Source organism: Lathamus discolor, chromosome 12 (genome assembly GCF_037157495.1).
Source record: "Lathamus discolor isolate bLatDis1 chromosome 12, bLatDis1.hap1, whole genome shotgun sequence".
Taxonomy (NCBI): domain Eukaryota; kingdom Metazoa; phylum Chordata; class Aves; order Psittaciformes; family Psittacidae; genus Lathamus; species Lathamus discolor.
In genome coordinates, this window is record NC_088895.1 from 11287783 (window position 1) to 11312913 (window position 25131).

A 25131-nucleotide genomic window follows, 5' to 3' on the forward strand; every position below is an offset into this window, starting at 1 on the left:
CGATAAAATTGCCCTGGTAATGATGGAATAAAAGGACCAGCAGAAGAACATAAAGCTCCCCTGACTAGTGCACAGCGAGGGGGTGCTCCACAGCCGCGGCGTGTTGGCAGCAGTCATTAAGCTGGGGCAGGCTGTGCCCGAGGAGCTGCGTGTCCCCCGGGCACGCTGGTATCTGTGCATTTAGCTGCTGTGAAAGCAATGAGAGCAACTCAGGTTTCCAAGCCGGAGCGAGCTGGCTATTAGGCAGCACTAATGCTATATATAAAAATGTGCTCATCTTGTGCAGTCAAGGGGAGGGAGAGAAAAATTCCCTGGGAAGAGGGATCACTGCCTTCCCTGCCTCGGCATGCCTGTTGCCAGCAGCATCGTGTCCCTGGGGTCCTGCACCTTGGATGAGGGGGGAGAAGGGGTCCTGCAGCCCGTGCACAGCCCAAACCTCATGATTTCGGCAGCAAGGGCTGCAGAGAGTAAATGTGCTGGTGCTGCAGAGGGGAGGGTGTTCATTCTGCACAGGGGATGCTTACCTGGGGAAAAAAGGCCCTGGTGGAGGTGCCGGGGGGACATGGAGTGGTGGATGTGATTTTGGAGATGGGCTTGATGTTGCTGTGGGTGTTTGCAGCACCCAGAGGAGCCCCTTTGGGCTGCTTGATGGTTTCATGGCTTTTTATGGGTATTAGGGAAGGGGAAAGAGAGGGCCTGCGGTAGCTATGCAGGAGCACTCACTGCTCCTCCATTGGGATGCTCAAAAGCCTCTTTGTGCATATAGCCTTGTGATTAGAAGTAAAAACTTTGCCATCCTCTTGGGTTGAATTTTGCTCTGCTTCTGCAATGGTTCAAACCCTCTGTGAACTCTTTGCACACAGTAAAAGGAGCTCTGCTTACCCCATGGTGCTTTCTGGGCACTTTCCCATCCAACGCAACGGCCCGTGGTTATTCTCCTGGCTGTGGGAGGTCAAGGAAGCAGCACTTCTGTCAGCCCGTGCTCCGGCCTGGGGTGAAACCCGGCTTTCCGGGCCCTGGGATGGGGGCAGGAGCCTTTGTCTCTGGTGGTTCATAGGGATTGCCCTGCTGGAAATCCAGCACTAACGTGCTAATTAGATTTAACACCCAAGCCAGGAATGGGGCAAATTAGCCAGTGTTAACCTCGCTACAGGGCTGGGTTTCTGCATTGTGACCGAGGAGGCACAAGCACGGCATGGATCACTGACATGGCAGCCATTGGGAAAATCCTGAGGCGTTGCGGTGGGTGCTAAGCCTGTTGCTCCACTTTTGATGCCTCTTAATGTAAATGCATCTGTTGGGATGAAACATCCCTTTCCATCCCTCTTATTCAATGAATGCAGGTGGGTAGCCAGGTGGGGAGAGGGGGGGTGACCTAGTGCTGCTCACACGGACCCTATCACAGATATCCCATGGGGGCTATCAAGGGCTGAGATTCCTGCCCATCTCTGGGGTGGAAAGCCCAGAGAACCCCCCCTCCAGCAGAACCCCCCACCCTGGCAGCGCAAACAAGAGACGCGGGGATCTTTTTAAGCAGCACATAAAATCCCGTCGTGCACTGAATCAGCTGCTTGTTTCAACAAGATGTGGCAGGGATGGTAATTGTATGTTGAGTGCTCTCCGGTTGATTAAGAACATATTTATTGAAGTTTATCTACTGTAATATGTATAAGTCTCTTATTAGATAATTGCTAAACCTCAAACACCTGTTTAACAGATCATATATATAACCCATTACATAGTTGTTAAACCACACTGGTTTTAATTCATCAAACGCGAATGTGAAATCCATTCTAAATTACATTCATTTTGAGGCACTTTAGAGGAGGCATTCCTTCCCCTTCCCCTGTGAAAGGGGATGTGAGCACCATGTTTCCCGATGCCGAACATATCCCAGGACAGCTTTCCCCTCCAAGTGCAAACACTGTCCCTTTTGTTGGGCAAGCAACGTGCCACGGTGTGCATGGGGTAAATGCCGCTCCCCGCGGTGCCGCATGCGATGAGAGCCCTCTGCTCGTGCGGAGCTGATCCTTTATTTTCACGCCTCTTTATTTAATTGTCCCATGGGGGGACCGCTGAGTGCCCTTCATTTTGCGATGCAGAACCGGTGTTGACACGCTGCTTTATTAAGTGAGTAAGGGTAAGGCCCTTGGAGACGCTCTTTAAATAAGGGAGAAATCTTGCTGCTGGGAGAGCAGTGGGTAAAGGCTCTGGTAACCCGTTTATTTCCATCCTGGTCCTGTGACAAGTTTTACCAACACCATTATCTGTGCAGCTCCGCAGGAAACTGGGCTGTGAGGTTACAAAACCTCCATCCCGCCTGCAGGGATGCATCCCTCTATCCTGCTGTAGACACGTGGTCTCCATCTCCATCTTGGAGGATTTTAGAGCAAGATGTTGAGCAGCCAAGTGGTATTTATTGCCAACATCAGGCTGCAGCCTCGTGTCCCGGCTGTGTGGCGCTCCATCTGCTTTTCCTGTTTTCGGAGCAGTCATTTTGCTGTGTCCTTCCCAAGGGACGGGGGGTTGGATCAGGGGCTCAAGCAGACAGGGGTGTAGGGGCAGAAGGGACCCTGAGGTTAGGAGAAGCCAACCCAGAGTCACACTGTTATGTTTCTGGCCAGTGTCTGCACAAAACCGGGGTGTTTCTGCCTTCATTCCTTCCCTCCCCTACCAGAGGGCAGATTGGTACCCAGCTTTGCTGCAATCCCTGCTCGTAGCCATCCAAGGCTTTGGATGCTTTATCAAGGCTTTCAGCTCTAAAGTCAATATAAATCACACAGTTGGCAGGCTCTCCCTTTCTGTCTCCTGTTATTTTCTGTTCATGATAAAACAATGTGGAAAGGAAGCATGCAAGCCAAGGGGAGGGTGAGAAGAAACAAGATCCCTTATCTAGTGCGTGCCTGAGCTGCTCAAATGTTTCTGTATCAGCAGTTATTTTGCCTGGCTTTGGGTTTTTGCAAAGCCCTTGAGTCTTGCAAACACGGTCTGAGATCACGCTGGCAAAGCACAGACCCAAATTCTTCCCTTCTCTCTGAACGTCTTCAGTAGCTTTTAGATGAGACCCGTGGAGCATCTCACGTGCACACCAACACCAGGGAAACGAGCTGGGAGAAGGAATTTGCCAGGCTCTGGGGAGATGCTGAGCATCCCCAGCACTGCCCTGGCTGCCCCCAGCCTTCACGTGCTGGATGCATTGAAAACTGGGCAGGACGAGGCAGCTTGAGGCTCTGACTGCCGTGGGTGAAGATGCACATATTCCATGCAAGCAACTGCAAAGGTGCTCTGTGTCAAGGCATTGCACTCTGTGCAGGCTTGCATGGTTAATATGTATTATGGGGATGATTTCTGTATATGTATCCACGGCTGATGGCCCAGTCGTTTAGAGCATGAGCTGATAAACTTGGTAAGTAGAAAGAGAGAGTAAATGCGTTACTATTAATATGAAAGGAGTAATAACTTCATCTATGTCTGAAACCACCTTTAAGGTTGTATACGTACACTTCCTTTCAACTAAAGCAATACGCAGTGCTCAGAAAAGCAACATCCCCCAGCTCTGCCCTAGCTCTCGTGTTGGTTTTGGTATTTTTAATACCGCATCCAGACAAGGGAGCCTGTCAAGCGCCATGTGAGGTGTTCATTTAACTAAGCCAATTTGGAATGTGTAACAATTATAAAGAGATGGGCTCAGATGAGTCAATTTGTCTCGAGTGTTTTCCAGCTGAACTTAACAATATTGGGGATGTGAGAGAAATTGGAAAGAAATTCACCCTCTGTGTAGAGAAGTCGAAATACCTAATTCACCCTGGCAAATGATGAATGTTCCTCCCCCCTTGTAATTACATCTTGCCTTAGTCACAGCGGTGTCTGATAAATCTCCTTTTGAGACTACACACAACAAAAGCGTCCTTGTTTTAAAAAATAAGGGGGAAGAAAGGAAAAGTTCTTGAATTGATTGGTTTTGCTTTTTAAAGAGCAATTCATTGCACTCACACGGGATCTGGAACTGCCTTCTCACGTGGCTCATCCCCTCCGTTGCTGCCACTCTTTGATGTGGCACATCCTAAAACCCCCTGAAGTTTTCCTGGAAACCAAGAGAAGCGGTGGCCTATGGAAGTCTTTGGGTGCGTGTCCCTGTGGGGAGCTTTACAAGCACAGACAGGAGGGAGCGCACATGTACCCGCATTGATTTTAGTGTGGATGGTGATTTAACTGCTGGGACAAACGTGGGGTTTGCTTTTCCACGCTATACGATGTGGAAATGGCTGGAATTCAGTGTAGGTGCAGTAGTTCCCCTTTTTGGAAATCGTTGTTTCAACGTATGCTGAAATTCAACACAATTTTCCCAATTAACAGGAAATTCAAATCATTCAACCAATCGGGATTCCAGGGATTTTTGGCTTACTGGGCTGTGGGGAAGGAAACTGTTCAAACCCCTCCAGCAACCCAGGAGCAATGACCAGTGTCCTCCACGAAACCCCAGTGGCCAAGCCCTGTCCATGGACGGCCCCATCACCTGCAGATCTGACACCCCACCAGCCCCAGATCTTCCTTTTGCATTTATTTAAAGTGGCTTTGGGCTAAAATGTCCTTTATAGATGTCATTTATCTTCCTAATATCTCACCTGCCCGGAGATAGTCTCCATCACCCTGTGATTACAGAATTACCAGCTAACGTCCTGCTTTTAAAGCCTTTGAGTGGTTTCAGTGCCAGGAGTAGGTGGAAGGTGGGTTTGTCACAGGCGCTTCCCCAGCCCCATGTGGACACAAGCACAGCACGCCTGTCCCTGTGCACTGCAGCCCTGTGCCACTGTGGGGTGAGCCATAGAAAGGGGCCCTGTGCCCTGTAAACCTGCTTCAACGCAGCTCTGCAGCCAGAGACAGAAAAGAGGTTTAGAAATGTGCTTGGAAGCCTGGCTCATTAATACCCTGCCCAAAGCTTTTATCAAATAATTAGCTTTTGTGTTGCACTTCCCGGTCAGCAATAAATAAATAAAGAGGCAGATAAAGGGAGCATTGCTCTTAAGCGGTGCTTTTGGGAATGGCTCTTCTGACTGTGCCTGAGGCCACTTCCCTGGGCATCAGTCACTGGCCCCTTGGCTTGCGGCTAGGAAGAGGCACTGGGATGTGTGTGGCCCTTCCTGAATTCCCTCAGCCCTGTCTGCCTTGATGTGATGGGAGTTGTGGTCCAGGTTTGCACACTGTGATGTGCTGTCCTTGTGGACATGCGGTGGGTCGGCAGCAGGGATGCAGATGCAGGATGGTGCTGGCAGCGCATCCTCCCTGCATCCCCACTGGTGGCTTGGATTTGGTCCCCACAGTGGCTGAGGAAATGCCAGAACATGGGATAGCTCTGCTTGATGTGAGAGATAGGAACATGCCTACTGCCTTGTGATACCTCCATGCCAGGCTCAGCGTGAGCTCAAATGGGTGCTGTGGGTTGCTTGGTGATGCTCCACAACCCCCTGCCCTCAGGTTGCCCCTTCTCCCACTGCTCTGCACCACCATCCTGCAGCCATGCTGAGGATTGAGCTGGCACTATAAATGTACCGAAGCTGCAGTTGCTATTTGGACTGTTTTTCTTGTTTGGTCTAATTATGCCAAGAAAGTCATTATCATTTTATGCTCTTTGGATTAACGTTCTTGTCCAGGGCACCATAATTATTGTATGGTTTGTAGCTTAATGATTCTGAGCACAGTTAATGCAAACTTTCTGACTGTAAATCAGGGGGCTCAGGACGTGGGGACTGACACAATAGTGGATCTTCTCAAGAAATAAGCATTTATCTCTGTGTTTATAAGCTGGGCATTCAGCTTCACAGCATCCTTGAGCTCTCGCTCCATCCTAATGCAATCAAGATGCTGCTGAGGAATCGCAATGAGCTGCAACCCTCTTATGCGTACTGAAAGCCTCTCCCAGGGTGTCCCTTGCTTTGCAGGGATCCCATGGGGTGCTATTCTGTGGTGTCCTCAGCCCTTCCTCCCTCATCCTGGTGCTGCCACGGAGCCATCCTGCTTCAGGGAGCACACAGCATCCCCCGGCCGCCCAGGGAAATGGGATCCAGAGCATCCCTGGAAGTTTGCCCAGCTCTCTCCAAGGAGCAGGCAATTTGGATAATGATAATCTCTCCTTTAGCCCCAGCTATTAGTCACTTTAAGCATCTTTTCTCGCTGGATATTGTTGCCAGTGGTGGCCAGGGATGCCTGTACTAAAGTGGAGCCACTCACACGTGGGGCTGGGTTTGAGTTTAGGTTTGGAAGGACTGCAGCACCTCCACCCTTACTGTGGGGCTTATGGATATTCTAAATAACGTCGGTATTCTTGATGTTTCCAAGGAACCCATCACACCGAGCTCCTGCAAACCTGCATCTCCACCCCCCTTAGGCCTTCTCATTGAGGGAGCCAGAGACCCCCGACTCATCCCTGGAGTCAGCAATCATCCTCTTGGTCCTTTATTTACTGCTCTTTAGGCTGGCGATGAGCTCAGAGCGAGACGCCGAGCGGCCAGACTGCAGTCGGCTCGGCTTGACGGATTGTTAGGGGCAAATCAGAAGCTCCCAGGAGAGTTTCACAGTTTCTTTTCCACTGAAAAACGTTGTTAATCCATTGCCAAACTGCTACAGAACCAGGGACTCTGGTTTAACCAAAGGATATTCCTGTACTAGATGTCACTGCTTTCCTTGAACACAAGCCCGGGGGAAGTTTGACAGCTCAAAGCGCATCACCTGCAGCTCTGGGTATCTCATCATGCGGGTTTGTTTTCCATGGAGAAGCTTTTCCTTGCAGCAATGCAAGGGAATGCCACCACCCTGGGGTGGTCCAGGCCCATAAGGATGCTATGCACCAACTGTGCTCACAGAGGTGTAAAAAGCTCTTCACACCTAAAGCCCATCCACCCCACATAGCACCGGAGCTGCTCAATCTCTGCAGTGCCCCTGGAGCGGCTGTGGAATGGTTGGGGCGGTGCAGGCGCTGTTTTCCCCAGGGATAGCCGAGCTGCTGTAGGCGGGTGGTGAGCTCGAAGCCTTTAGCAGAAGGATAAATCGTGGTGAAGAGCAGCGATTAGATTTGTGCCGGGGTGATTAAATTTTCATGTCGTTTTTGCAAGGCTGTCTTAAAAACAAAGCATTTCCATAACCAGGGAAGGGATGCAGGGAAGGGGGAGGCACCTCACTTGGCTGCCAAGTCTTAACCTCAGGGCTTTCCCTTCTATCTGCCAGCAAAGACGGATTCCCCGATGCCCAGAGCTGGGCACCGGGGTGGGGTTAACTTGTGCCGGTGGCACCGTGGCTCTGTGAACCACGGCAAAGCGGGTTGGAAGTGAGATGGAGAATGAGCTCACCCGGTGGAAAGCAGCCAGCCTGCACAAGTGGTGGGAAGCATTTTACACTGTTAAACAAGCCTTTTTGTATTTGCAAATACAGCCTGGAACACCGCGGCCAGCAAGAAAGGGCCTCCTGGCTTCTGACACTTGCACTCGCATGGTACAGCATGGTGATTTCCATCTATGGTCCACAGCGGCTGGAGCATTTCCCCTCTCCACACTTTGCTGAGGGTTAGCACTGTGCTGAGCTCTGTGGTGGCTGCATTTCAGGGAACTAATGAAGTGCTGATTTGCCTTAATTGGCCTCTCAGATTTGCTGATCACTCTTAAGGACCTCAGGTTAAAAAGCAAGCCGGTGCCTGTTGGGTTTTGGTGCTGTGTTTCATGGCCAGTGCAGGCACAGAGGACATAGAGGAAGGTTTCGGTGCATGAGCTGGGTGTTCTGAGCTTGCTGCGGTTTACTGCCACCGGGATGGTGTGGAGTCCTTCAGCCGGTGACACAGACATACAGGGGGCACGGTGGTTGTTGGAGATGCCTGGGCTCTTAAGCCGATATCGCACCCGTGATGGGCTGCCTCCCGATGCACCTGAAGAGATGTCCTGATGCACAGCCCCGGGGCGGGACGGTGCCTGTGCTTTAAGGATGACATTGGGTGCGCGGACCCGGCGAGCTGCATGCACACTCGCTTCACGGTAACGAGAGGTGACGGGGACAGGGCGCTCAGCACGCTGCCTGCCGTGCGCCTGCTGCGGGACGTGCTCGGCTGTGGCCCCGTGTCTGGGCGATGCGTGCTGCCCCCAGCCTGCACGGGAGCCCGGCAGCAGCAGCAGGGCATTCATAACCCTCCCCAGCTGCGGAGGCTGCGGCAGGGCAGCAGCCCTTCACCACCCAGCCGAGTAATGCGATGGGAAGGGCGGTTAGCACTTCAGGGGCAGCAGCAATTGCACCGCCGAGCTCCCAGCTTCACCGCAGCATCACAGGGAGAAGGGCTTGTGCTGGGGGGTGGCCCTACCCTGCACCCCCCAAGTGCTGTCCCTTGCCTGTCAGTGCCCCAGGCTGTGTCTGTGTAGCTCCCACTCATCTCCAGGGCACATGGAGCCTTGCAATGGGGGGAAGAGGCTGATTTTGGGATGGGACATCAGCGTGCTATTGCTATAGGAGCAGTTATTTCACAGGGCGGTGAGGTTGGATCCATAGCCAACATCCTGGCACAGGCTTTGCAAAGTGTCTCTGCCTGGTGATGCAGGGCTGGGTGGGGAGAAACACGCTCAGCCAGCACGGAGGGGAAATCTGCTCCTCTCCAGTTTGCATCTCATTTGGGTAACAGCATCGCAGGACCGTTGCCTTCCGGCTGTGAGCTCAGTAACAAACCGTGGTCATGCCACCGCCACGGGGCAGCCGAGAAAAGGAATCAGCTCCCAGATGTCATTCACAGTAAGTGCCCATCCTGGGAAGTGGGTTTGGGGAGGAATCCGGTGCTTGCGTGAGCATGGAGAAGGCGGCCGAGCAGCTGGAGCACAGCCCAAGGCACAGCTGCGGGGAGTTAAGTTACTCCGCTTCCAAAATCACATTTTTCTGTGATTCCCTCACATTCCCTGAATGCGGAATAACGCAGATATTGTGAGCAGAGCCTGCCCGGGAGGTGCTGGGAGAACCAAACCTATGGCGGGTGCGCTTGTGCTGCTGGTGGCGGTGGTACGGTGGGGACAGCGGGCAGGAGGAGGCAGGAGTTCAGCTTTGCAGAGGATGGAGTCTGGGATCAGAAAGCTGGACGACAATTTGACATGAGGACCAAGCCGCAGCAATCCCCACAGTGTCCCCTGTGCGTGCATGAGTTGATTTGGGAAGACGAGAAACATGGGAATAGGCGTTGCCAGGGATGGTGCATCTGCAGAGATGCCCCAAGAAAGCAGCCCATGCACAGCCAAGGGAGACAAGCATGTCCCTTGCCCCGTGCAGGCAGAACATGGGCAATAACATCCCCTCCAGCCTCCTGCTTGCTCTGCTCATTGAATGAAGGCCCTCATGCACTGCAGTGGTGACTGTTTCAGCAGGTGACACCAAAGGGTGAAAAATAAGATCCTTGTGTGTGTGTTTCATAGAATAGTTTGGGTTGGAAGGGACCTTTAAAGCTCATCTAGTCCAACCCCCTGCAATGAGCAGGGCCATCTTCCACTAGACCAGGCTGCCCAGAGCCCTTTCCAACCTGGCCTTGAATGCTTCCAGGAATGGGGCGTCTCTCCAGGTGACTTGTGCCAGTGTTTCAGCACCCTCACTTTAAAACACTTCGTCCTTATATCTAGTCTGAATCTATCCTCATTTACTCTGAGCTCATGCACCAGCAGCAACGTGCACTTGCCGTACGTGCACTTGCTCTCCCCGCATCTCAGTGCACCCCTCTGGCTATCCCACCTAAGACCTTTTGCAGAGAAGCAGCTCAGTGACAAAGAGGCCTCTGTACATGTGCCATCCTCGTGTGAAGAGGAGATGCTGTCACAGTGCCCAGGAGGGAGTTGGTGATGGCAGGGGTGTTGGCTCAGAACAAAATGGTTTTGAAGGTGGATTTATACAGCTTAATCTCTGAACTCTTGTGTTATACACGCAATAGCCCAGCTTTACATCTGTCAGGCTGCCAACCCCCTGGGGCCAGATCCTGGGCAGGTTCCTCTGCACAAACAAGCCGGGCTGTGCTGACGGATGCAGAACCCCGTTAACAGGACGTTCAGCATTTCTGTCATTCCAGGGATGCCTGCAAGGCTTCAGCACAGACCAAAAGGCAGCCATGTCAGGGAAACCAGCACGCACAAATGCTTCTCATTCCAGGCCATAACCCAGGCTTATTTTAACCACTCAGCACCCATTTTTATTCTCCTGCCAGCACAGGGCCCATAGGAGGGTCCCTGGTTGCACTTACTGGTGTTGAGCTGGGGGAATGTCCCTACCGCACTGCTGTTGGTCCATGCTGAAGCATGGATTGCTTGTACCTTTTGAAGGGAGGAGACCCACACAGAGACATGTGTGGGTGCATTCCCCATCGCTCTGGGGAGTGCCCGGTGGCCGTGTGAGCCAGGAAGCTGTCTGAACCCCATCACACTGGGTTCACAGCTCAGGGTGTCAGGGCAAAGCTCTACATCCACCAGTAGTCATCATCTAGAGCTGGACACGGGGCAAGGCTGGGTTTCCAAATACAGCAGTTCCTTCTGCCACCTCCTGCTTTCCCAATGTAAATACCATGTGTATTATGCTCCAACATCTTGATGCTGCTAAGTGCATCTCCCAAATACTTGTGCTTTGCCCTGTGCTGTAGCCAGTGAAGGTCCTTCATGATAAGACAACGGATGGTCTTGAGCTCAGCCTTGCCTGGACTGACCTGCTGCCTGTGCCCAGGGCAAAGCAGGGGCATCAAGGCTCTGCAAGGGGGTAAAGCTGCTCCAGAGGACCATGGCTTTTGGACACAAACACAACAGCATAAATGTCCACCACGGGCACGGCGCTGTGAGGTGGGGAGGGAGCTCCGGTCCCCATGCAGAGAGAGTGCTACCACTTCAGAATTAAATGCGGTTGCCATAGAAATATTAATTGGGAACAAAATCTGAAGATGACACTTAAGCAGAAGATGGAGCATTACGGGGAGATGAGGACAGCGATGAAAATAGAACAGCTAAAAGGAAAATTCTTCAAAGGAAGTATCATGTAGGTGAATACTTAATGCACAATCAGCAGGTGACTACGTCAGCGGTGCTTTTAATATCGTAGGGTAAAGGATGGGATGTACTTGCTGAGGACAAAACACCCAGCTCTCCAGCCAAGGTCACTAGGCACCGAGTATGAGGATGGATCAGCAAGTTCCTGCCCTTGCTTGCAGTGGGGTGCAGCCCTGCTAATGGGCACCATCCCCTGAGCTGCACGTTGCACTTGCTGGTTCTCAATCAACCACAACCCACAAGTCAGACGAGGCACATGATGGATGTCCTCCTTGCAGTCTGGATTCTCTGCCTCCAGGCAGAGACTGGCAGGAGGTTCCCAGCACACGGCTGGGTCTGGGCCTTCCTCTTCCAGGGAACATTTGCATGGAGGGAAGGGAAAAGCTTCCCAGCCCTGCCTGACAATGTGGGGCAACCGGCTCTTTCAGGTCCCTCTTGCCCCAAACCGTTGCTTGGCCTGGGTTTTTTGGGAATGTGGCTAAAACACCCATAAGCAGAGAGGTTTTCTTAGGTGAAGCAGGGTGATGCAAGGCAAAGTGGTGTCAAAGTGCCCTGATCCTGCTGCGATCCTGCTCTAAGGGGTACCAGAGCTCTCCAGGGAAGGATGTGTCTTCTTGTGGGCTACTGTTATTAATGGGGAAGAAGAAAAGGACATTGCTGCAGAGAAATTCTGACTTAATTTTTTGCCAAAAGTCTTTCTACCAAAGTAGATGATAATAAGAACCATCCCTCTTTCAGGCAGTGTTCAGCCCAGTGAGGTGAAAGACCGCTCCATCCTGTGCTTGCTCTGCCGGCTCCAACCTGATGAGCACCAGCTCATTTTTCCCAGGGATGGTGATTGCTCTTCCTATTATATGCCTTTCACCCCATTCCTCCCTCTGCTTTGGGAAGATACCTCCTGGGGAACTGAGGTGTGGGGTCTGCATTCAGGTGGGGATGAGCATGGAAACGGGGATAGGGATGGAGCATCTCACCCAGGACCACAGTGGTGGTGCCTGCAGGCAACCAGAGCCACTGTCCCAGCACCGTGCAGCGTCCCAGCAGCTCTCACTGCCCTCATCCCACTGCCCTCAGCTCTCCCCAGTGGCAGGCGGCCCGGAGGGACGGTGGCTGTGACCCGGCAGGGAGCGGCAGCTCCCTGGGTGCATCCATCTCCACTGCTCGTTCCACTTAAAAGGAGGGAGGGTTACAATGGAGTCGTACTTTTCCCATGAACCACCTCCCACTGTGCTCTGCTCGGAAGTTAATTGCAAATGAGGGGATGGAAATAGCTTATTTTGACTTTCCTTAAACAGTGCTTCGTTGATTTTTTTTCTTTTTTTCCTGATTTTTTTTTTCTGTCTCAAGAGGCAGGCCTGTATCTATTGGAAAATAGCAATTATTTCTGTAATTCCCTAGAATTAGTGGAATTAGTTGAATGGGTAAAATTTCAAGCAAAACGCTGATTAGAAATATACTTGAGCTGGAAGCACCATGCACGTCGTGGCGCTCCTCCTCCATCCCAGGGCATGACCAAGCTCAATATAGGTTTCTTGGAAAATAGTCAAGGATGTCTTAGTTATGGCCACGTAAGTGATCGGAAGGATGGGACATCTGTCCTGTGAGAGAGCTGGGGGTGTTCAGACTGGAGGGATCCATCCTGCATTGTGCAGGGCATGATCCAAACCTTGGGATATTTGGTTGTGCCAAAGGTTTGGGGCTTCATAAAAAAAACCAATAAAAATGATCCTGTGGTATTTTTAATAACCTGCTGGTTTAACTCAATTATGAGAGCATAATTAACTGGCTGAGATGAAATAGGAGATAAACCTTTGATTTTCTTCTTCTCTTCAAGCCTGCTGCAGATTGATTTTGAACTTTGTATTCAATTACTTAAAAGAGCAAAAAAATTAACAGGTTTCTGATGAGAAAAGCATAGCACCTCCTTCATAAAGAGAGACTTCTTGAGGATAGCGAGCGAGTGTACCTCAGGGCTCAATCTTCTACTGTTTTCTCTCAAGGGGTGATTCAATTACTTTAAGATGTGTTGCCTAAAAGAACAAACCGGGCTCTGTTACTTGGCAAATTAATCAAGTTCCTTTAGTGGTTTCTCTGGGTTAATAATTTCATTTAGGCGGCCTTCTGTTCCGTGGTTTCATCCCTACCAAGGAAACTCTCAAACGAGAAGGAGGGGAGGGAAAGAAAGTGCTATTCATTTTCAGTGCGAGGCAGCAAGCGCAACTGCGAGGGGAGAAGTTTTTCCGCCGTCAGCTCGCTTGGAAATGCCTGTGAAAGCAGCAACTGGTTGGAAAATGTTGAAGGGGGGGTGGGGGGGAAGTGTTAAGGCTAATATTTTCACAGTGCAAAAAGGCCGCTTGGATCTGTTGTCATCTGTGAAGGGCTGTGGATTCGGTTCGCAATTGCCGCGAATGACGTTCCCTGGCTAGAGCGAGCCCATCCTGAAAATATCACTGATTTTTCACACGTTTTTCTCTTGAATATTCATAGCTCTGCTATTCCATACAGATGGAGAAAGTGCAACGAGAAGAAAGGAGTTTGCAACGCTGGGCTGTCCGTGCCCCTGTAGTTACAGTGTTTTCCCAAAGGGGGAAGGCTGCTGTGGGGCAGATCCTGCCTCTGCCTGCAGGATAGGTGCAGTGTGGGCACGGCATCTTTGAACAAGCAACCTCCCAAACCACCATGAGCTGGTGTTTTGGGAATTATCCCCCAACATCTTTTCTTGGTAGCAAAGTTTTCTCAGTGGAAAGATAACAGCTCCCACTGCCTTCGCCCGGAAGGCAGAGGATGGGGATGCTCAACAAATAGAGGTCCCCATCACAGCCAGACTATCCCTGGCTGGCTATTCCTGAACAGCATCAAGGAGATTTGGGAAAAGCTTTAGGGCTGTCTTCATACATCGTAAAACATCTCTGAAAAGGGTGTGCTCAGTCCAGTTTTATTGTCCCACTGGTTGGTTATAACCACAAAACCCCCTCGAACCACGGCCTGGACTGCATGCAATGTGTGTGTTCAAGTGCCAAATTCTGCAGCTGGCAACATTTGGGTTGAGGGGAGAGGTGCTCAATGCGGCCTTTCTGCATCAAACCCTGACTCCTGCAGGCTGTGCTGAGGGCTTAAACATCAGCCTGTGCAGGCAGAGAACCCTGCAGAAGGCCCTGTGCATGCAGGTATCCCACCAGCCCTACCAAGGTGCTTCGTTAGGGGCTAGGTGGGAAGTGATTTCTTCCCACCCACCCGTGGCAGAGACATGGATGCTTGTATCATGGGTTATTGCTTTCCACTGGGGCAGGGCTGAGGCAGTGATCAAGTTAAAAGGAAGGGCTGTAGCTGTTCCCAGAACAAGAGGTCATCTGTTTTCTTTCAGGGGATTTGGCTCCGATTTCAGTGTTTTGAAGAACAGTGAGGCCCTTTTATCTGCTGGGGAAGGGCTTTCGGGGAGGGGGTCATGGCAGGCTTGTCTCTCCCTTGTGTGATAACTCGTCTTAGACCCGCACATAAAACCCGAGATCTGCTTTATGGCTTGGGAAAGTGCCCTGATGAGGCAGAGCAGAGGCTGGGGATGCCATGGACCCCGATCCCCAGCACCAAGAGGTGCGCAAGAGCCTGCCGCGCTCCATGCCAAGCACCCCCAGTGCTTGCACGATGCCGTGGGGATGGCCAAATCGCCCTTTTCTGCCTTTACTTTCCCTGCAGCACCTGTAATGGCTCTTTCCAAGGCCACAACACCCAGTGTGAGCCTCAACCGCCGCCTCCCAAGTACATTTTTGGATAAAACCAGGAATGCCGGCGTGCTGAGGTAGGGTGGATATTTTTAAAGCAGCTGGCAGCCTCCACAGAGCAATTATGCTCCAGGTTCCCAAATAGGCCTGAGCTTGGGCACTGGCTGAAAACACTGCGTGGCCCGTTTGTCCGGGGCTGGGTGGCTTCACAGGCGACCCTAAATGTTGGGATTAGGAGCTTGAGTGAGGCCAGAAGGGCCCACATGAAAGTGAATGGCTCCCAGATGTCGCGCATATCCCACCTTTGGGGAGAAAAAGAAATCTCTGATCTTATCTTGGGAACTCCAGGAATAACTTTCCCTTCTTCCCATCCTCCATGCTGACAGCAGGGTCTTGGTGCTGCTTGTGGAGCATCTTTGGATGGGAAATGTCCATTGTGCGTCTTTGCTGGGGATGCTCTGAGGTGCCTGGACACAGGCTTGTGGGTGCCTGGGTTTAGGACAGTGATTCCTTCCTCCTGTCCCTGGGATGGAGGTCCAGGAGAGCTGCCACACTGGGGGAGCAGGTTTTTCCAAGGAAGTTTTGCCAGCCCTTTTCGGCAGGTCTCCAGAAGCATCGCTGCAAGTTGGGACCTGTGATGCCCAACTGACAGCCCGGATCCCGGCAGTGCTCAGGGCTGGGTTTTCATCCTGCATAGGAGGGTATTTTGGGAACAAGCTTTTTGCAGGAGGCTGGGGGCAGGCAGGGACACGGCAAATCCCACAGCATTCATCCTTGGGTCCACTTTTCTCCCTCCAGTTTGCTACAAGAGTTGCTCGGGCAATGGTGATCTTGCTTTATTTATCAGTGTCCTCATCCAAGCAGAGGATTATTGAATTAGAAATGGCACCGCTCTGTGGCTCAGCTCCATCTATTCCTCTCTTTAATCTCCTTCTGCAGCACTGCCTGCTCCTGGCCCCAGGTTTCTCCTGCTGCCCATCATCACTCTCTTCCTGACCGGCTGTTGCAGGCAGGAACAAAACGGGGCGCAGCTCTAAGAGCTCTTCTGCACTAAGGCTTTTAAGCCATACAGAAGGGCTGGGTGTCCCCGCCCGGCTCCGCTCTGCCTGCCAGCTCTGGCTCCTGCAGTCTGCAGGAGGATTTATGGCTGGGGAAATGCAGCGCTCCAACTTCTAGAAGTAGGGCATTCGCTTGGCAGCTCGAGAAATAATGGGAGATCCGTTTAATTATTCCACAGAAATGCTCGGATTGTGCAGATGCCTAACTTAGGTTCAATATAACTTAGATAACTCACGACTATAAACACGTCAGGGAGTGAACGTGATGTTCGAGCTGTGGATCTAAGCCTGAGGTTTTCCTCCCTGCCTTAAACTGGAGCTTTCAAGTGTCCAACAAGAGCAGGATGTGCCCAAGCTGAGGAAGACTTTTTGCCTGGTTCCCAGCTGATGATCTCTCCCATCCCACAAGATGCCGGGGGCAATCAGGTCCCATACTGGGATATGATGCCAGCCATCAGTCGTGCTTAATGGAACAGGATAGAAAAGATAACTACACTATTTCTGGCAATGTCAGTGCTCTTGGGTTAAGCTGAGCCTCCTCCTCTCATATACAAAATTGCCCTTTCCTCCCTGGTGTTTGGGACCAGCCAGGCCGCCCTGCCCAGGGTGGTTTTGCATCCTGGCTGAGCCCAGATGCTTCTCCTTTGGCAGATGCTCAGGATCTGCTTTGCAAGGTGAGCATCTCCTTGGCACGGCTAGTTCAGGAACTTGTTAAGCACTAAATAGTTGAATAGTGCCTTGTTTTGATCTGTTTCCACCTCTCTCTGAGCAATTTCCTTCCCCAGCCTGGCTTGTCCCTCCCTCCCCCGGTGTGTGCTGCTCTTCACACCTTGAAATGCCTCCTAACACTCCCATAATGGTTTATCAGCCCAAACTATCAAACCTGGGATGTTACTTGCTGTCTGGGCACTGAGAAACAGCAGGAAACCCCAGCCCCTCTGTTGCAGGGGTGCAGCATCCCTCCGGCACCGGATGATCCCGATCCCATTGACCCAGGCTGAGATTCATCTGCTTTAACTTTGACTTCAAGATCTTATGCAGCACAGAGGTAAATGTGCGAATGACACACATCACTGCTGAGTAATTAGACCGAGGGCACGCACACACACACACAGAGGCGCAGCAGTACTGATTTCTGCATTAGCATGATAATGAATGTTCTCACTAGAAGCTTGTAATTATGTTTCCTCTTCTTTTCCCCTCCCCCTGAAAGTATAATTAATTATGAATAGAGCCAGAGTTTGATGCTAAAGTGGGGTTTTTTTCTGTTTTTTAAGTCCCTTTTGGTTCTATTTCTGCCCTATTAAAAATTTATGACGGAACCAGAGGTAAAGTCATTTTCCCAGACAGTTGCTCCTATAAATTCAATGGGGATAATCTTAAAAATAGTAACATCGCAAGAAGGCAGGAAGGGACTTTGCAGAGCGTTTTTCTCCTCTCTTCGTTAGGCTGTTGCCCAAGTAAGATGCTGCATTTGCCATGGTCCATCCACACTGTTGCAGCTCGGGGGGAGCACTGCAGTGGATGTGGACATGCCTGTGGGTACCACGAGGTGACAAGCAGCATGAAAAGGTGCCACCACTGCAGGTCCCCTTCCCAGGGCTGCTCAGCCACACAAGTTAGAGGTCAGAACACAGCGGTGATGTGCTATAGGAAGAAAACACTTTATTTGTTTAAAATAGAAAAAAACCCACTCTCACAAGCACTTTCAATGTCTTAGGAAAGTTATTTACCCATATGAAATATAAAATCAAATACTTCTAAGGAAATGCTTTTCTTTTTCAGCCAGCCCACAGAGAAGGAGATAAAGGACGTGTTTCTTGTTGATAAAGTGCTGGTGTCTGTGCAGCTGCAGCATGTCAGGATGTTCCTGGGATGCCCATCCCCATGTCCTGCATTGATGCAGGACAAACCTCAGTGTCTGGTCCTGTTGGCTGTGATGGTGGGACTGCTCACAGTGACGGAAGATGCTTCCTCCCCACCTCCAGCGTGCTCCATCCTTTCCCTAGAAAACCTGTGTTTAATCTCACCATCCATTGGGGAAATAGCTGAAACAGGTTTGGTGTAAAGATGTAACACGTGGGGATGGGGACGGGGGTTGAACTGCTCATAGGATCACCATCCAGGAGACGCCTTCCAGTGCCGCAGGCTTTGCCCCCTGCTGACGGAGCCCGTTTTGTTTCACCCTCCTCTGCTGGTTGCCATTCATACCATCAGCCTTCCCCGGCCGTAGGTGTGAACTGTTTTTCTTCTTAAATTGCATTTATTCTAACAAATGTCTCATGCAAACACAATTGCAGGTTTGCTAGAGGGAGATGCTATTTGAAGGCAGCCTTGCACAAAGGCAGATTTATTCTCCTTCCATTCATTTGAAGCTAAAGTAATAGCTCTAACTACATCTGACTTATAATAAGCGCGTTACTGGGAACAAACCTGTATTCTGCGTGTATTCCCCTCTTTGTCAGCTCCACCTAGGCACTTTTTCTCCCTCTCTTCTATTTTTTTACAATAACAAAATCAGAGCCTTGTCAGTTGAAAGTTTATATGCCCTATTTATAGCGCTCTGCTGTCTCCTGGCTTTTATGTTCCAGCATAAGTAGCTCTTTACCCTCTGCTCACAAGGAGCCTAGCGTGAGCCTGAACAGAGCCTGCATCTCCGTAATAGCTCTTTTATCCTTCCCTGTGGAGGGAATCATGCCCTGCTTTCTATGGACTCGCTGCTTTAGAAGTGAGCACCCATCCCTGTGGCCCAGAGGACTCTGCCTTGGGTGTTTTAGTATCTCTTTTGGCCAGCACATCCTTGAATTTGGGGTGTTGCTTTAAGGAGTGGGGGTGTTTTGCTGGCCACCAGCATGGTTTGTTGCTTGCAGCTATTGAGCATCTTGCTGGGAACCACTGGTTCATCTTCTGGAGTGTGATGGCTGGGAAAGCATCACCACAGTTTGACGCACCGATCTGCTATCCGCTTGGTGACTCTCATTAATAAGGAGAATACGAGTGTTCCTCCAGGGAGCTTCAGTGAGTTTTGCAGTTAAGCTGGTACTTCAATGCAGTTTGTGAATTTAAGAGGTTTTTGTAGTCGGACAAGCCTGGGTTCAGCATCGCCTCCTGTATGGACTGTGGCTGGTTCCTGAACTTCTCTGTTCTTTGTCTCCGGATGGTATTTGGGATGAGGATTCAGGACAGGCTTTGGCAGTGATACTGCAGCAGCTCCCAGCACGGCGGTGGCTGAGATGGAAAACAGAGACTGGTTTGAGAACAAGTCAGAGTCACCATGACCCACAGCAGCCTTGCAGCACTCCCCCCAGAGCGTGCCAGCTCTCCTGGTCCTCCTCCAGGTCCCTCGCATTGATCCTGGCTGGCGGTCTGAGGGAGCAGAGCTGGTGGAGCTGGATGCTGATGCTCCCATCCCACTCAGTGCTCCCGTGCCGGCACACGCATACGCTCTTTTCCCCTCTCTCAGCAGAAGGCACAGTGTCTCCTCTGTTACTGTGTCCTTCGCGGCACGTCATCAGGGCTCGGGCAGGACTCTCCCATCTGTTCCGGGTGGAAAGATTAAGATAAAAGGGGCTATTGTGCTCTTCTCCTTTCCAACTAACTTCAAACCAGTGAAGGGAAAACTCTACCCGCTAAAAAACCCTGGATCCTGCTCGGATGAGATGTTTACAGGATAAACAACCACTACAGAATAAAAGTGCAACATAGGAAATAAAGTGACGCAGCCGGCTTTTGCCCATTCCGGTGCTGGAAAACTGGGGTTGGGGAGCCTGGCCCCTCCACAGCATTTTGCTTGCTGAGGAATGGGCCCATTTGTTAAATATAGCTGATGAGCTGTTCTTGAATTGCACCTAATTACATCTCCTCTACAGTGCGCTGGTGCTTCCTGGCTCTTTGGAGCTACAAGGAGCTGGATGATTGCGGCTTGAGCTCCTCAGGTGAGCGAGATGCTCATTTGTTATCCCCCTGTTTGGCTGCCTCCGACTGGGGAGGAGGGAGAAGAAAAGTTGAATTCTCTGAGAAAGGAGGGGAAAAAGAAGAAGAAGAAAGTCCTGGCGAATTCTGTTTGAACTAATGAGCAAAGGCTCATTCAGACGTCAGAGGGTTGGTGCTCCGGCTACTGCTGCTCCTCTCTAAGCAGGGCTTGGGATTGCTGCAGTCATCATGCAGGGATTTATTCACAGGCGCTTGCCCAGCTCCGTGTCCATGGGAAGGTGCCATAGCCAGTGCCTGACAGTGGCAGGATCCCTCCTGTTTAACCAAGTCCAGCTCTCCCAGCTGGGATCAGCCACCCCTTGAGGACATGGGTACCAGGTCCCCATCCTGTGTCACCTCATCCACAACCCCGTCTGCTTCTGGGCTTTTCCAGCCACCCTGAAAACACCAATTCAGGGCCCTGTGGGTCATTCCCATGGGCTTCACCCAGAACGAGTCATTGCCTGAAAGATATCTGGAGTGTTCTAGGGACTGATTCCCGAGCAACGGTTTGGTTTTGCTGAGTTTTGGGTTTTATCCCTGAAGATTTTGGCAGATATCAGCCACTTCCCATCTCCACCATCCCTCTCCAGGGCTTGCAAAATCTCTGCCCCATATTTCTGGTTCCTTCCTGAAGCCTGCTGTCTATTGTTAAAGGGTGCTTCTCCACCCCAAAGCAGGGCTCTTGCTGGAGTTTAAGTGGATACAGAAGAGGGAAATAAGTTTTTTCCAGGCTCAAAAAATACCAAATGTCTTAAAATGAAATATTTCCATGAACAAAAGTTCCCAAGTCATGCAGAGAGCAGCACATCCAGAGTGGGGAAGCCTTTGCTTTGCAAGGACAGTACTGGAAAGGCGAGAAGGGGCTCTAGATCTGCTCTGACTTCAGCTCAGATTTTGGGGGTGAAACCCAAACCCTGCTATCCCCATGGGGATGCTGGAAGAGCATCCTTCGGCACCCTGCGCCAGCGGGTTATCCCATCCCACTGGAGTTATCGCTCCAGGGCCACATCAAGTCCCCAAAGGCCACAATGGGAAGGAAGGGAAAAGGCACGGAGTGATGCTGTGGGCTGATGCAATGATGTTGGAGAAGGGGTCCCTGAGCCCTCCCAGGGAAGGGGCCAACCCACATCGATGTGTGCCATGGCATCGCCACCAAACCGTGGCAGGCTGGATGAGGCTGGGTCCCCTTCCCACTGTCGTTTGGGAAGGCTCCCATGTCGCTGCCTGAGCTCAGCAAAGAAAGAGACAGAGCTGTCATTACAAATACACTTCAGATCTCTTCCATGCAGGAGGAGCGGTGCCAACAAGACCAAAAATATGCGAAAGATCAACTCTCTGGTTAGAAATGGCCTGGCTACCAGTTTCAGTCTCAGGCGTTTGGCTTTGCTGTGGGAAGCCCTCATCATTTTCTGCTGTTTTACTCATAGCCAAAAATATGATGAAACCAGAACTGAATGTGGTTAGTTTTTCTGTCTTATTACAGTAAGCAGCATAAATTATTCACCCATGAGACTCAACTGTATTTCTTACTCAAAAGGAGCTTCCTTTTGTCTTCAGAGGATCAGACCTCAGACCTCAGGGCTTTCCTGTCCACCACAGCCCAAACACATGGGGATATCAGTGCCGGGTTTTACTTTACATCCCCACAGTCTCCTGGACCCAAGTGCCCCCATGTTAGGAGCAAACCCCATTAGGAGGTGTGGATGGTGGGGCAGAAACAGGGCAGAGGCAGGTTTTGGGGCAGTTCCTGGTAGGCAGTGGGACCCCCATCACAGCATCCATGCTGAGCCCTAGCACCAGATCCTTCTAGAAATGGATGTCCTAGGACAATGTCAGTCTAATCAGAGCCCTGTTCGTTAGCAGGGACCTATAATTAGAAGCAGCAGCCAGCCAGCTGCTTTTATCTGGTCACATCACAGGGTGCCTCTCCGCTGCCCTTTATTACCGGCCATCGTTTCAGATCGTTTCCCTCCACCCCCAAACGCATCTTATCTCACTTTCATTATTGCTAATGACCAGCACTGGCAATGCTCCATGGCAGAGAAGTGAGGGCAGCAGCGCTGGGAGTGCAGCAGAAAGCGAGCCCGTGTTTGCTGCCTGCCTGCCCCTTATTCCCTCCCATGGGATACTTTTGGGGTTCACAGCCTTGCCACTGGACCTCCCCAAAGTACCCTCTGCCTCGCACCAGACATGGGGCTGACAATATGAAAGCACTCCAATTGGCCAGGAGTTGGGTAGCAAGACCTTGGAGGAAAGGAAGGAGAAAACCTCCTTTAATGCATCTTTACATTTGGTGCCTAGACAAAAGCATAAGAAGTATAAATGGATTAACAGCCATGGTTTATTAGTGCTCCTTAATTCACTTCACAGGGCTGGGGGAAAAGTTATTAGCAGATGTATGGCCAGTAATAAGCTAATTATAACCCTGTCAGATCAGAGATTTGAAGAGGTGGGTAGTTTTGTGTGTGAGATAACTATAATTGTCTGTTAAAGATTATGAATTAATATTGATTTAATAAAGCTGTGGCCATTTATTTCTGCGGTAAAGACTGGTTAGTTATTCTGTGAGCTGCCCCAGCACCATGGGCGGCAGCGACTGTCTGCTGGCAGTGTGTATCCAGGAGGCCAAGACGCACATGGGACCAGTGCTGAGCCTGTGTCCTGCCTGCCAGCATCCCCATCACTGGCTTTGCTGGGGATGTCTTCAGCACCTTGCTCCAAATTCATGCCCCACCCTGATGGCTTAGCCCCAGGGTCACAAGGCATCCCCCCTGCACACCTCCTGTCCCCGGGGACAGCACTGGAGGGGGCCGGGGTGACATGCCGTGCGAAGGCACAGTAAGCTGGGATGTGTGAGGAGCCGTGGGGCCACAATGCTTTTGTTGTGGGTAGGAAGCAGAGAGCACGCCAGCTTCTACTGAAGAGCATTAGTCACCGCTCTGCTCTTCCACTCATTTTAACCATTTCTATGTCTGGTGCGTGTAAAAAGGCATCTTTATTTGGCACCAGAGGAAAGCACAAAGCTGCCTGGTGAAGGGCATCTGCCTTTTCTGTCTCAGGGGAGAAACTCTGCCACCACCACATGCTGTTACATGTGTAGGGTGCCGTGCTGGATGAGCGTACCTGACTGCAGCCTTGCTGCCCTCCGTGCAGTGCAGGATGTGCTCCTATGCCCAGTGCCCTCATTGCCAGGATGCTGGCAGGGGACAGGGCATAAATGCTTCTTCTTCAAGGCGCTTCCCCAGTGAGACCCATTGGATGGCTTTGAGTATTTTATTTTTAAGTGATTTACTTTTCCAAACAGATTTGGATGGAATGCATCCATTATTACTTTGTGCCGTTTATTGAAATAACGTGGTAGCCATCTCTAGCCAGTACCACTGGCATTAATATTAGTTGGCAGTGCCAAGGAGCCACAGATCCTTCGGGAAGAGGCACCACTGCCAGGAGCAGCGTGCCATGGACAGGAGGCGGCTGCTTGCCCCTGCCTGTTCTCCCTGCCAGGACAGCAGGCATGAGGGGAGGCAGCATGAGTGTCCACTCAGCCCCATCAGTCTGCAAACAGCCCCTCTGCCCATCCCCATCACAGGGCAGAAAATAACATGTGCACTCACACCATGAATGCATTCGCTGCTTTTAGCTCAATTTAAAATCACTCTGTATCTACCTACATTTAAAAGCTGATCCCTTTGGGAATGACATGACCCTTTCGGGGTCCTGTCTGCTCCCCACCATGTTAAAACCCGCAGGCAGCCCCAGCACAACTTGTAAGGAGCTGATGTGAGTGCAGGTCTGCTGGTGATGGGTGGTTTGGGGTGGCCAGATGGAACATTACCCACTGCTGGGCCCTGGCATGGGGCTTGCAAACCCAACCCAAACCCACTGCGGAGCAGAGGGAACAGGCAGATGCTCAGGACCACTTGGAGCAGTGATCTGGGAGGGGGAGCCAAGGAAAAGGAGAGGCCAAACATTGTGGCCACAGTCAGGTCCAGCTGGGAAAGCACAACCCCTCTGCAACTGCAGCATGCTGGGATGCTGAGGGGGGTCCCTTCCTCACAGCGGGGTGCACAGTGTGGAATCACCCTCACGCCTCAGGGATGAAGGCAGCCCTGACGCTGCTTACATCATTTCCCAGTTTACAATCACCATCCAGGATCACTTCAGTTTTTCCCCTCTCAGCACGTAGCTGAGTGCCACCTACTTTGGGATATTCACATTGCATCATTTGTTTCCATAAACCGTTGCCAGTTTGAAGGCAAGCACGGAAAAAGGCAGGAGCAGCCGTCTCCTGCAGACAGTGTGGCTGCCTGTGCAAGCCCCCCCAGCCACCAGCCAGCTCCCCTGGCTTTTCCTTTCCTCCTCCTCCCGGCAGAGACCTTTACCTTGGTTTGGTTTTATCCCCCGGGACAGATCTGCTTCCCCTAGGTGAACTCCAGCCCTTCAACCACTTGAGTCCCACCAAATTCCTCTCATGCCTGGATCAAGTAAGGGCAGGTCACTGGGGGGGTGGGAAGGTGCTTTGGAGGGAGCCACACTGCATGATGCAGGGCAGGGATGCAAACCTCCTGCTGCTCCCTCCCCTCCCTGTACACCCGTCCATGGCGCTGGGGGTCTTAGCTCCCCTTGTCCCCGTGCTAGTAAGCATGGGTCACACAAGGCTGAGGAGGTCACTACGGTTTTCACGCCCACTGGTCCTAGTGGGCCGATGCTCTGATAAAGTCAATTACAGGAGGACTTAGTTTAAAGGCTGCTTGCTTTAAGTGTAATTACTTTCCCCTGAAGCTTTCCATGGGAGGGTGGTTTCAAAGGGAGCTCCTGTTTTGCATCTCGCTTCTTTTCCTGGAGGAGTTTAGGTGAACCCAAGCGAGAAAACACCCCCATTTCCTGCATTTGCACTGGGCATGGGGCAAGTTTAATGTGAAACATCTCCAGAATGTGGGGCAGGACTCCAGTGTTCCGCTTCAGATAAATCCCTGTCTTTGCTGCTGGATGCTTCGGAGGCGCGTCGCATTACCATGTTATCTGATGGAATAGCTATCAACGGCAGCTTCGGAGTGAAATGCTACGGAAAATCTGGGTAAGCTATCTGCAGCCTCGCAGCACAGATAGACTGTGATTACAGCGACAGCCCGGCTCTGTCTCCTGTGTTTAATGTGTGTGTACGTGTCCAGCTGCGGCACAGCGACCCGCGCCAGCTCTTCCTCTGCTCCGTGATGCTCACTGTAGCCTTTGCTTTCATGAAGCTGCAGCTCCCAGAGCCTTGAGATGCTGCCACGACCTCATCTGTGATTTAACCAGAACAAGAAGCTTTCAGCTTCCACAATCGCAGGGAAAAAGCTTGAAAACACG